At 38.7% G+C, this 13,665-nt stretch overlaps 2 protein-coding genes across 8 annotated transcripts in view; one reads left to right on the top strand and one right to left on the bottom strand.

Moving 5' to 3' along the window:
* The window catches only part of CMSS1 (cms1 ribosomal small subunit homolog), a 368,267-nt gene that overhangs the window by 168,966 nt on the left and 185,636 nt on the right, over window positions 1-13,665 (bottom strand). Inside the window, exon 2 of one of the 4 annotated variants that reach the window (XM_075118593.1) lies at window positions 3,200-3,249. The exons of the other annotated variants lie outside the window; for them this stretch is intronic. The gene's annotated coding sequence lies outside the window, so the exon portion shown is untranslated. The remainder of the gene's footprint in view (window positions 1-3,199; window positions 3,250-13,665) is intronic. 4 annotated transcript variants of the gene reach the window in all.
* The window catches only part of FILIP1L (filamin A interacting protein 1 like), a 296,199-nt gene that overhangs the window by 108,911 nt on the left and 173,623 nt on the right, over window positions 1-13,665 (top strand). The gene's annotated exons all lie outside the window — the stretch shown is intronic.

The raw sequence follows: 13,665 nt of genomic DNA, 5'->3' as shown, positions 1-13,665 counted from the left end.
GAAGCCTGATGCTTATCAAATGAAGTAATTTCATTCTCTTGTGTTAACTTGTACAGCTTGCTTGCTATTGATCTTCTGAGTCATGTTTCTGGCAGTAAATTAGTATCCTACTAGAAAATATAAGTGCTATAGAACAATTGATGTAATATATTAATAATTTAAGTTTGGATTTAACTCTTTCAACATATTAGCAGGAGATACTGTCTGTACAAAATAAGGATATCCCCTGAACATTGAAAACAAGAAACCAAAATATTTAGAGTAAAATTTAAAAGATCACATTTTAATGTGAAGGATTTGGATTATACTCATGTGATTTTTTTTTTTTTAAGATTATGAGCTACATAATGAATTCCTCCTAAAATGTTTGTTGGTTTGTTTGTTTTGAGGGAAAATGGTTGTTTCAGTCTAACAGGTATCACTCAGAGAGCAGGATTACAGCTTAATCAGGCTGCTGTATTCAGGCTGTTGGATTTCTAATTGCTTTCTTTTTATCTGGACTACACCCAGTAGAGCACCCACATAAACCATAGAGAAAACAGCCCTCACAAAAGTCTTACAATTCTTCATAGAATCACCTCTATCCTATCTGTGCTTACAGAAAGCCAGATCAAAAGAAAACATATTGTAGATTAAAAGCTAACTGAATACAGCAGGGGTGGCCAAACTAACTGACCCTCCAAGTCTCACAGGACAATTTTCAGAAGTTTGAGAGCCAGGGCACAGCTGCTGGGGCTCAGGGCTTAAGCCCTGCACTCTGGCAGGCACCTCTCGTGGGCTGAAGCCCAGAGACACCCCTCCCACACTGGGCTGAAGCCAGAGATGACACATGGGGGGCATGTGGGGTCACGTCATTCCCTCCACCCCCCATTTTTGCCAGGGTTTGCTGGCTCCACTCAGTCACATGGTGCTGCCAGGCCCCCTCCCTGCGCGGCAGCTGCTGGAGCCAGCAAGCTGGGAGCTGCAGCCCTAGGGAGGGACAGCAGCAAACATCTAGGAGCTGTAAGGAGGGGCCGCTGAGGGTAAAAGGAAGGGTCTGATTGGGGGCATGACTCAAGCTGTGGGGGGGGGGGTGAACCTTTAAATTGTGCCCCCACACCCCACTCTCAGCAGGCACCAGTGGTCTCTGGCAAAAGCCCCTAGCCCCATCACCCTACCACAGAGAAGAAGTCCCGAGTTCCTCCCCAGTGTGGCAGGTGGAGAATGGGGGCGGGGGGTTCCGTGAGCCACACTTTAACTGTAAAAGAGCTGCATCTGGCTCACAAGCCGCAGTTTGGCCACCCTTGGAATATAGGTTAGAGAAAATTATACATACTCTTATGATATATATCTGTACTCTGTGCATAGCATACATATACCAACTGTACATGCATCTGAGGCCAAATGCTGCCTCTACTCTTACACAACCCAGAACAGATGCTCACCAATATTACAGGGTTATGGGGTCCCTGTCACAGGAGGAACATTCCATCATCCCTACCACAAACTCATCCAGATAGTTTTGGTAGAAGCAGAAATAATCTGCAGAGGAGGGAAGCTGAGCATAAGGGACATGGCCAGGTCAGGGATATACGTATGTACAAAAGCCAAATGGGAAGACTATGTTCCTTAGGTGAGGTAGGGCTTGAAGATTTTGGCACCAGCAAAGATCAGCATGAAAATCTCCTGCCCTTTGCTCCTCCTCCTGCTATGCATGTGCTTCTGTTGGCAACGATGAACAATGTGCTCCCAGAATTTGTCTCGTAGCTTCCAGTGTTAACCTGAGAACACCATCAAATCATCTAGCAGATGGAAGGATAGGAAAGACGCACACCTATATCTTCAGTGCATTAGAGAACTTAGCCACACAAGTTGCACTGATTTGAATGGAGTGCTATGGCTAAATTCCAAGTTAAGTATTTTCCAATAATCATTTGATTGTTGGATGAAGTTCTTTAGCCTGCGCTATGCAGGAGGCCAAACTATATAGTCATAATGGTCTCTTTTAGCCCTAAAATCTATGAAAATTCAGATGGTATAGTTTAAAGACGAGGAGATCTCATTTCCCAGCATGTATTACATTACTTCTTTATTTTATTTTTAGTCCTCTATAAACATACAAAATCCCAAGGAATACACAGTATTCAGAAGCGCAGAAAATGTGCTCTTACTTGCCTCAGATGCAAACAGCTACATACTGTCCAAGTGACACATAGTTTTGACCAAGGAGATAGCAGTATCAGTGTTTCCATAATTCTTTATGAAGAATTACAGGATTTAAAATGTCTCTTTCCAGCATTACCTAATGCATGGGCCTCTCGATGATTAATTAAAACTATATACATATAGAAAAAACAAACATCAGCACTGCAATACTATGTACCAATGTACAGTATCCTTGGCAAAAAGAAATGGCCTGCTGTTCTCAACCAAAAGTCAATTTCCATATGTTAATTGTGAATTGTAACCAGACAAGATCTCTTTTCTAAAAAAGTTTCCAGCAACTGGCAAACTGTGTCCAATACACAGGAAATCGTATTTATAGTTTATACTCTCCACAATGTATCAATTCTCCTCTCACTAGGAGAACCAGTGGCAACTTTTAAATGAACGGTCTTGTCTCTAGAATTCTATCATCACAACATACAATAGCTAATTCTAGAGTCAATAACTGGGGGGATTGAAGGGGGAGGAGAAATATAGCAGAGAGGTCCCTTCCATTGCTGAAGAATCCATAAAATAATGGCCTATCAGAGTTCTTTACTCAAAAGAGCAAGAGTTTAAAATCCTGCTTTTGCAACCCTTTGTCTCATCATTAAAACCATGATTCACTGAGGTACTTAAGCATGTGATTAACTTTAAGCAAAAGAGTAATCCTATACTACCCATGTGCTCATTTATATCTCATTTAATATCTCATTTAATTAGGGCTTAAACAAGTTACAGCCTCATCTGTACCTGCTAATTATAAACTCCTCTAATATGCTACTTTTTTAACATAGAAAATGGGGATGAAAACCAACAAAAGCATTGCTATGAAAACTTCAAATGCTCTTATAACAAGCATTTAAGAACATGTATAATTACTTGGTAATCATCTTGTCCTCATGTTTTTTGCTATGATTCAGAGAACCATGTGCCGTTACTAAGGCAAGCCCCACTTTGAAAAGCAGAAAGGTAAAATGTCAAAGCTTTTAATAGAGATAGGTTAATACTTTACCAAACGAGAAATTCCACCAAGGGCAAAAGCACTGCAAGAAGTGTTCTTACCTACAATTAAGAAAAGTAAAAATCATCACTCTGTATATCACAGTTTAAAAACACAAGTAATTCCAAAATAATGAATTATGGATATCATGACAACCATGGAACAACCCAAAGAAAACAAGAAGCTAACATCAGAACAGGAAATTGCCATTTTTTTGACACAGTAATTAACATTAACAGGGAGACTGCTAATATATACAAACAATCAATAAAGGAAATTTTGTATTAATACAATGAAACCCAAGGGACCAGTTTTAAAAAAAAAAGGTTACTTCATAGAGGTGGGTTTTCAACTAAAATTCAGACAAAACAACTGAGAACCACATGTGGAGACTTCAAGGTGGTCACTTAAGAGAGAAGCTTGCCTGCTGGAGATGAAGGTCCTTCATTCAGATTTTACGGTGTTTAAAAAATTAGCAATACTATATATTTATTTGAATTCAGACAGGTGTGCATGGGCTCTTATATGCAATCATGAGGCATATGTCTCACAGTGTCTTTGCTTGTCCTAGCCATGCTGAATTTTGAAGTTTGATTCCAAATAATTGTCAACTTTTGTAAACAACGGTGATCAAAGTAATTTGTTTTGTAGCTATTTACATTTTCACTGCACCACTCCCTTCTTTTCCATTTACAGTGGCAAAGTGAGAAAATGGGCTGTGGACCAAAACACACACATAAACAAGTAGTTTTCATTTTTTGTTGAAAAAAATCAGACAATTTTTAAAACATTGATTTTTTTTCACAAAAGTGTTAGTTTTCCAAAAATGTTTCTTAAAGTTTCAAAATGAAAAATGTCAACCAGCTCTACTTATTACAGGTTAAGAAAAATCAGTTTTTCCTCTTTAAAAATAATTTTTAAAATTGTGTTTATTAATCTTGGCTGCTTTTTGCTTTTGAAAACTCTTTGCAGTTCCTAAATACTCATAGCGAGCATTAGTTATTCTGCAACCAGTGGTCTCTAGTGAAAGGAAAGTATGTTTTATGAACAGGGTCATATGAAACCTGTGACTAAATGCACAGTAAAATCCTAACAGGATTGTTCCTATACTTGATTTGAAATTAAAGTCTCCATAAGCAAGGACGTTTTGGAGGCTTTGTTTATTTGTTTCTCCTTGATATAGTAGGCGTGAGGCAAGTCTCCAAAACAGGCCATATTTTTGGAGTTTAATGTACCCATACTTCACACACCCACATCATACATTATTTGAAAGCTTATTTTTATGTCCATTTAGATGAGGTATGATGGAGAGCTACCACGTGGTGTCATAAGCCTGAAAGAGAGGTAAAACAATGGTACCCAAAATGAGAAAATGTCCTTTTTTAGATAGTTTCAGAAACACTGCAACATGACTGACTACAGTTTTTACAATTTAAGTTAATTTCAATACCTTAATGTGATGTTTATTGGTCAAAGCTACCAAAAGATGATGTATTAAAAGATTTTTACTGGTTTTGCATGAGCAAGTCTTTTTTTCTCCCAGAAATGATGATGCTGTTTAGCATGTGGCAAAAATGGTAAATATCAACATTTTGCAATATACTAACACGAAGAGTTTTCACATCCCATATTCTTAATTCTTAAAGTATCTCACAAGTTTTCTATATTTTCAACTAAAATTTGATAACCAGGTCAGTCTCACACCGAAGGCTGGGCACCAGTAGCAGGAGATCGCATGCCCTCAGTTTGTACTGCAGAGTGGGTAAATATAAATGTATGTGAATTCCTAAAGTAATGCTACTCTATTTGTAAGCTTTTGTACAGACAATGTAGCATCTAGTATGCCTGGTAGAAGGTTCCAGTTTGTAATTGCCTACACATGCAGCACTATCCTTTGAAATAGTCTTGAAACTAGCTTTTTAATTCAGTGATAGTTATACACAGATCAGTATCAGTGTTAGAGATGACAATGCACAGTTGCATATTATGAATATGAAAAAGTTATGAGAGAACAAAGTAGCCTAACAAGTAGTTGTGAGGACAAAGTCCACAAACAAGCCCTTGTCTCTGCACTGAAGATGGATGAAAAGCGTGTTACAGTTCTTACCAACCATATCGTCAACAGTATGACAAACCCATTTGACCTTGAATCACTTCCAGAGGTAATTAACAACATGTCTACTGGACTGCAAGTAACATCATATATACAAGGGTCTCTACGGAAAATAGCAGATGTTGGTGAAGAACAAATGGAGAGATTTGTGAGAGGTGTATTTGATCCTGCGGGGACACTACAGTTTTTTCAGCCCAGTCACGAATTCTGGCTTTCAAACATTTGCTGACATGGCCAAGATGATCAAATTTAAGCCTAGCAACGGAGAGACAATCACAGCAGCTATCACTCCAGAAACTGTTTTCCGCTGAGCCCTGTCCTTACCAAGATGCAAAGATGACATTTCAATTGCAACTGTTCTTAATCATCCAATACAACCTGAATCTATGTCCCTCTTCCATGCTGATGGCACAACGAAACAAACAGACAAAGTTGAATTAAGGCATCAGCTGGAAGCTCAAACTGAAAGAAACCATGAGCTAAGAGCATACAACAAAGAAACCACAGTGTACATCAGACGTCAGGGCTGTCATACAAATTATGGCTGGAGACAAATTCCACACATTTGATTAATTGGTCGCTGAGTACTTGAGGCATGTTCTAAAAGGATATGACAAAGCTAATTCTGTAATCAAAGTCTTTGACAGATATGACAACAGTAACTCTGTGAAAACTGCAGAAAGACCACGCCAGACAGGATCTAAGATTGTATGAAAGAAATACCAGGTGATTGGTGGATGCCCCTCTGCCTCCATGGAAAAAGTTTCTAAACATAGCATCTAATAGGAAGTCACTTGTAAAATTCCTCTTTGAATATATGGTTCAAAACACACTTTAGAGTGCAGGAGCATACCCAACACAAACTCTCCTCTTTACTGGAGGGTTTTCCAATGGTGAAGTAGCAAAGATGTGTCATTAGATGTGTTGAAAAAGCCCAAGCTTTGCACAGAACTCAAGAAGAAGTGGACACAAGGATGACTTTTGGATCTCCTGGTGTCAAAGGATGCATAGTAATTAGATCACTTGATACAGGTGTTTTGGTCTTTGCTGTTCACTCCTTTCCCAAAATGGAGCACATAGATAACATATGGATTGGAGCAGGTACCCTTACCAGCACAACTGACAAGCTTTGTTGTGACATTGTGGGGATCACCCAGACAATAAGGAGTGCTGTCCGCACCTGCCTTTTTACTTAGAGTGCCTTAATGCTATGCTGCTACAAACCCAAGCCCTGACACCACAGAAGTCTCACCCTGGCTTCCACCATCCTAGTTACTCTTTGCAGGGTGACCCCAACAGCCCTTCCAATTCTGAGTCTCCCCAAATCCATTTACCCCCAGTTCTTAATTACCAGACACTCAGACATTTTTCCATCTGGTTCATCACCCCCAAAAGATTGAAACCTGCCCCGAATTATCAATTCACTTTGACACACACACTCTACACAACAGTGACCGGCTTCAGATAAAAATAAACAAAAGCTTTATTTGATAGAAAAATCACAGATTCAAAGATGAAATAGTCAGGGAAAAGCAAGTTACACAAAAAATAAACAAAGACAGAACCTCACGTTTTACACTTCTATATTAACTAGATTCCCTTTTCTAATATGTTATCTATTTTCTCTGAACAGTTTCCCAGCGTACCTCCATCAGAAAGGGGATTGAGCATTTCACAGACAGCACCCCACCTTGATGCTGGCCCTCAGTTTCTGGGTGTCCTTCATTTCAAACTCCTTCTGGTATGGGAAATTCCCTCCCCTCTTAGGGGAGGTCTACACTACAAATTAACATTGGCGCAGCTGCACTGCTATAGCACATCTGGTGAAGATGCTCAGTCTAAGCCAACGAAAAAGAGCTCTCTGGTCGGCTTAATAATTCCACCTTCACGAGAGGCAGCGTACGCTCTGTAGTGCGGCCATAGCCTAAGGCCATGTCTGCAGAAGCAAACTTACAGGGTACAACTGTACTGATGCAGCTGCGCCCCTGTAAGATTGTTCGTATAGCTCTATGCCGACAGGAGAAAGCTCTCTTGTCGACATAATAAAACCACCTCCATGAGCAGCAGTAGCGACGTCATTGGGAGAAGCTCTCTCACTGTCATAGCATTGTGCACGAGTGCTTATGCCAGCAAAACGTGTCACTTGGGGTGTTTTTTTCACACCCCTGAGCAACATAAATTTTCCCATAAGCGGTAGTGCAGACATGGCCCAAGACTGGGGTTTTCTTTTCCGTTTCTTATTGTTCCAGCCAGCTGATTCAATTGCTTATTCTTTGGGGTTCAGGTTAGTTGTGTCCAGATGTTGATTGTGACAGTCACTTCAGACCTGTGCATGCGATCTGTGATGCACTCACTTCTGACTTCTACAACGTATTTCTTCCTTTACACACAGTAACAGGATATGACTCTGTGTCATCCCTATTTGGTATTGGGTTGGAAAAAAAAAACTGTTGCCAAATTGGGAGAGAGTGAAAGACAAGCTGCAATTTCTGCAATAAGGAAGTTGGTAGCAGTGCTGTATGAGAGCAATAAGAAGGAAAAGGACACTTTAATTGCTTGCGCCTCAATCTAGCCATCAAAAAGGACATATAACTGGCCCAACTCCAACTTGTGAGGACAGGTTTGAAGAACATGTCAAAAGAGCATCTTGGCAAATGAGATTTGGATTCCTTCGCACATAGGTAAACCAGATGTTGATCCCCACAGCAACACAGATGGAAAAATGTGGATGATGAACTACTGCCTGGGTTCTTCTAGAGCCCAAAGGCATCCAAGCTTCTACTTTGAGTCAAGACTCTAAAAGTACAGTTCAGAAGGGAGCAATCTGACCCAAGACAACTCTCCTCAGTAAAATACTAAGCTTTGAATGTTGGATCCTGACTCTAGGTTATAGCACTGCTTCTCTTTGTATCTTTTAGCTACATTACATCTGTGTTTACATATGTGGCATTTCCACTGACTGGCATGCACATGACTGCCATCACCATCTGCTTCCCGGTTTCGGTTGCTCTGTTTCTATCTGCTTGAGATTGTCCTTTCTTTTGAGTTTCCCCGGGTCATTTTGATGTGTGACAGCTGTTGTGTACTTCTGTAGGTTTCATTTTTGTTTTTGTTTGTTTTTTTTTGATCATATGATTAATTTACAGACTGAGCATGCAAACTCTAGGCTAGCAATTGGAAGAGCAGGAGCCAGAGGCTTCACGGATTCTTTACAGAATGTAAAGTAGCACCATCTAATGTCAAGCTACTTAAGTCATTTGCGTGCTTCCTTTGGTCTTATTACTACATCATTGTGATTTATACATTGCAAATGGCAATAGAAATACAATAATACTTGCTCTTATTAATAAAAGATGGATTTTTTTCTGCTTTTTTTTGAAGCAACATCACAGGGTTTCTTTTAGAGACAAAGAGAGGGATACTGTAACGTTGTTGGCTGCTGTTGCATTTTAAACACTTGCCAAACAGAACACAAGAAAATCTGTAAAATGAAAAGCTCTGGGGAAAATGGAACACTAAAAGATGGTGCAACCTTCACTGGAAAAAACTGTCTAACTACATATGTTAACAAACCTAGTGATTAAGGTAAAAATAGTGATGGTGAACAGCACTAACTATAGACAAACTACATGTGAAGGCAAGATACTATAAAAACATTGAGCAAAGCAAGTTATTTTTGTTCTGAGTGAGGCATGTCATGTGTAAACAGTACATAAATCCCTTGCAGAAACCAAGAATTAGGTAATCAAATAATTGCAGACAATGCACTATAGTTCTGGCCATGAAAGTAACTTGGTTATTTTGGCTTCTTACACTTGTTATTAGGTTACCTGAGCCAGGACAGTCTTTAGTAAATCTGTTTTCTGCTTTTGGGCCCTTCCTTACTCAGAACTCCCATCTCAGGAGGAGTTTTGACTGCGTAAGGAACGCTGAATGGGGCTATTTTCATATGGTTTGCTACTTAATTTAAGTAGCTAAGTGAAATTTCAGTTCAACATTAACTGGACTGCTGATGAAGTCCTTCCTCAAGATTTCAGGTGAAGGATTTTTAATAGTAGAGTGAAAATATCTAAATTTTATTTTTGATTTTTACTTAATTAAAGAGAGTTTGTGCTATACATTTGGTTTTGGTGAACAAAAACAAAATCTTAGAATTTTCTGAACAAGTTTAAAACATTTCAATGAAAAGCTACTTATACATTTCTTAAACTTTTGCAACCCACATATTGTTAGCGTAAGAACAAGAAAGTGAAACACACCAGACCTGTTTCAAGGCTCAAGCTGCAAGTTATTTAAAAAACTCACATACAATTAAGTGGTGAAGAGTAAGTTAGATTTTCAAATTCTTTCAACATTCATGGTTTTATCTGTAAATCAGTGAAACGAACGCAGATTTCATAACATTTTTTTTAATAGGAAAAAAATGCAAACAATGTTAAGGTTGCACGTGCAATTTTAACACTGACCCCTTGTGTATATGCATTATGATAATCTTTAATTTCATGACCACATATTTCACAAATAATACAGCAGAATTTGTTCCATGACTTTAGAATATCTTGAATTTAAAACTCATACTCTTACAGATTCACATTATTTTCATTAAAATGAATTGTCCAGTATAACTTTACCTTAAATGTGTAACTAGATAAATTCTCATCTCATTAAAATATGCATTTCAATAATGCAATCAGAAACTATGTATTATACCATTTATTTTCAACCATCAGTACAATTTGTGTCAGGTACAATTCAGGGAATTACAGAGTTTACTACAAAGCATAGTTTCCCTTACCCATACTTCTCAAGTGAACATCGTTCAGAGGGATGTCATTCATTTCGGTCCCAACATTATCTATGCTCCAAACAAACTTTGTATTCCCTCTCTTTTATTGTTAAAAATATCACAAATTAAGAATTATGAAACTGAAGTTATAGAAAGAATTTTTCACTAAAAGAATGAATCCCAGGGCATTTTAAATTTCCACACGTCCTTTTTTTATGTCCACCAATTTATATCTTTTTCCACACATTGTGACCCACATTAGGGCTTCCACATGTTGAACAGCAGGAGCTGGCTGAAAAATGACAGCAAATTTTCACTATTAGCCTCTATTGCTATACTTAATTTGCATTATGTTGTGTAAAAATGCTTACTGTTTATATAGTTTATACACATAGTAATAGACACAGTGCTACTATATGCTAAATTCGGGTGTATGAGTGTGCCAAAGACTTCATGATAGCCTGACACAGGAAATGTGCTAAGTTTGCAAAAGTTTGAGAACCTTCTGCACAGTGTTCATTGTCCTCATACCACAATGATCTCTTTAAACGGGACTTAAGACCACTTGGCATCTCTTAGAATTATGCCCTAGTTCTAACAAACCTGGTGGCTAACTCCACAGTACACACTTCAAAGAGCCTGTAAGAAATCTGTCTTAAAGAAAAATAAAAGAATAATAGAAAAAGGACCTTGCTGTAACCCTGTTAAGGAATCGACTGTTATAATGAGCTTCCCTGAAAGAGTTGTAGCTACAGGCCGGGCCTCAGCTGAGATACCTCTAAAGCAACAGCACGGTTCAAACACCAGTGGCTTTGGTACAAACTTGCCTATATTTTTACAGCATATGTGCACACACACCCAAATCAGGATAGCTAGTGAACGCCAATATCTGAGGACTTATGGTCCTACAGCGAAGCTCATTACTGCTGTTAAGCTATCGTCATTAAATCTTCAGGCAGTTAAAAAAAGCTAAAGTTGACAGAATCAGAATTTATCTAAGGACAGCAATATCCTCATCGAGTTTCCACAGTTGCTTGAATCACAAATATCAAATGGGTCTTTCTGCTTAAAAACGAGGTCACTTATCTGTAAAAATTATATTTAATGTTTCATAAATATAGGGCTTAAAACAAAAGTGCTTCTAATCAGATCTGGCATGAAAAGAAGAAATGCATAAAGTGAGGTAAGTGTGATCTTACCCAGCTGAAGAACAGGAGATGGCAAGGCGTCAGCACATGACTCACACAGACACTAAACACTAGAGAGCTAGAGATAATTCTCAGGTAAACTTTGCATGAGCCACTACGTCATTCCTCTCTAACCTTCCTGCATTAATCATGTCACGAGTAACCTTATGCAACCCAAGAAGAATGTCTGATTTACAGGGAGAAAGGCAATACTAACAGAACAAACACCTTGGCATGACAAGAAACTCAAGACCAACCTGAATTTCATTTCAGCTCCTTAACACACCCCAGAAGAAAATAAACCTTTTCCATTCCATAGGAAAATTGCTAGTTCAGGGATTACTGATTAATCAATTACTGAGAATACAATAAATAATAAAGATGTGCACACAGGGTTGAGTAAAAAGTAAGAGCCTGCCTGAACCGGTAACTCAAAAACTCAAACCAAAACTTTGTTTTGAAGCTTATTAAGAAAGAAGACAGAGTGTCTTTCATGGCAGGCAGGGCACTGGGCAGCTGGAAGAACATACAAATGAGCCAAACAAAATAATCCCTCTGTTGAACACTACTCAGAAAGAGAAAACTTCTGGGATCTCACACAGAGGACGTACAAAAGTGTGGTCCAGGGTAAACAGGGATGTCAGAGCCCTGTTCATTCCCTAAGTGAGGTCTCTGATTGTGCAAATGGACCTTGAGAGCTCATCGACTCCAGCCCTCAGCACTGAGGCAGGACCAGGTAAACCCAGACCACACCTAACAGGTGTTTGCCCAACTTGTTCTTACAAATCTCCAATGCCTGGGATTCCATAACCTCTCTTGGAAGTCTATTCCAGTGCTTAATTACCCTTATACATACAAAGTTTTTCCTAACACCTAACCTAAATCTCCCTTACTGCAATTAAATCCATTAATTCTTGTCCTGCCTTCAGTGGACATGGAGAACAATAGATCCCTGTCTTCTTTATAACAGCCCTTATTTGAAAACTATTACCAGGTCCCCCCGGCAGTCTTCTTTTCTCAAGATTAAACGCACCCAATTTTTTTTTAACCTTTCCTCATATGTCAGGTTTTCTAAACCTTTTATCTTTTTTGTTGCTCTCCTCCGGACTTTCTCCAAATTGTCCACATCTTTCCTAAACTGTAGCATCCAGAACTGGACACAGTAGTCCAACTGAGGCCTCACTAGTGCCGAACAGAGAGGGACAATTACCTTCAGTGTGTTACATGTGGCACTTCTTTTAATACACCCCAGAATAACAATAGCTTTTTTCACAACTGCATCACATTGCTGACTCTCACTTAAATTTGTGATCCACTATGACCAGCAGTCAGCAGTACTACCACCTAGCCAGTTAGTCCCCATTTTGTAGCTGTGCCTTTGATTTTTTCTGCCTAAGTGTAATACTTTGCTCTTGTCTTTTCTGAACTTCTTGCTGATTTCAGACCAATTCTCCAATTTGTCAAGGGTCATTTTGAATTCTAATCCTGTCCTCCAAAATGCTTGCAACCCTTCCCCGCTTGGTGTCATCCATACATTTTATAAGCATATTCTCTACTCTATTATTCAAGTCATTAATGAAAACATTGACTAGTACCAGACCAAGGACAGACCCCTAGATACATCTTGTCAATGTGACAGGAAACCACTGATAATTATTCTTTGAGTAGTCTTTCAATAAGTTGCACACCCACCTTATAGTAATTGTATGTACACCACATTTCCCTAGTTTGCTAATGAGAATGTGAAGTGGGACTGTCAAATCCTTACAGAAATCAAGATTTATCATATCTACTGCTTCCCGCCATCCACTAGGCCAGTAATCTTGTCAACAAAGGAAATTAGTTTGGTTTGGCATGATTTGTTCTTGACAAATCCATGCTGGCTATTCCTTAGAACCTTATTATCTTCTAACAAACAGACTGTTGAATAATTTGTTCCAGTATCTTTTCTGGTACCCTGGTAGGCTGATGGTCTATAATTCCCCTGGTCCTTGTTGTTTCCCTTTTAAAAGACGGACACTATGCTTCCCTTTTCCAGTCCTCTGGGACCAAACCCATCCTCCGAGTTCTCCAAGATCATTGCTAACAATTCCAAGATTGCTTCAGCTAGATCCTTAAATACCTGATATGATTAACATAAAATTGCAGTATGTACATAAGGTTATATAGGACACATCACTTAGTGTCCAAGACAGATATTTTAATTAATTCATTAAGGGAACAATTAGGAAAACAAGTCTAAATGTAAAATGTGTTTAGAATATTTCTTTTTTAAAGATTGCAATACAACTTGGTTTAGTAAACAAGTTTTGTGGGATATACAAAGATTGTTTAAATTAGAATGCATGGCTACTGTACCCTTTCATAGAAGGATGGAATGGTTATTTGAAAG

Source organism: Caretta caretta, chromosome 1 (assembly GCF_965140235.1).
Source record: "Caretta caretta isolate rCarCar2 chromosome 1, rCarCar1.hap1, whole genome shotgun sequence".
NCBI classification, from domain to species: Eukaryota; Metazoa; Chordata; order Testudines; family Cheloniidae; genus Caretta; species Caretta caretta.
This window is presented reverse-complemented; position numbering and strand designations above follow the sequence as displayed.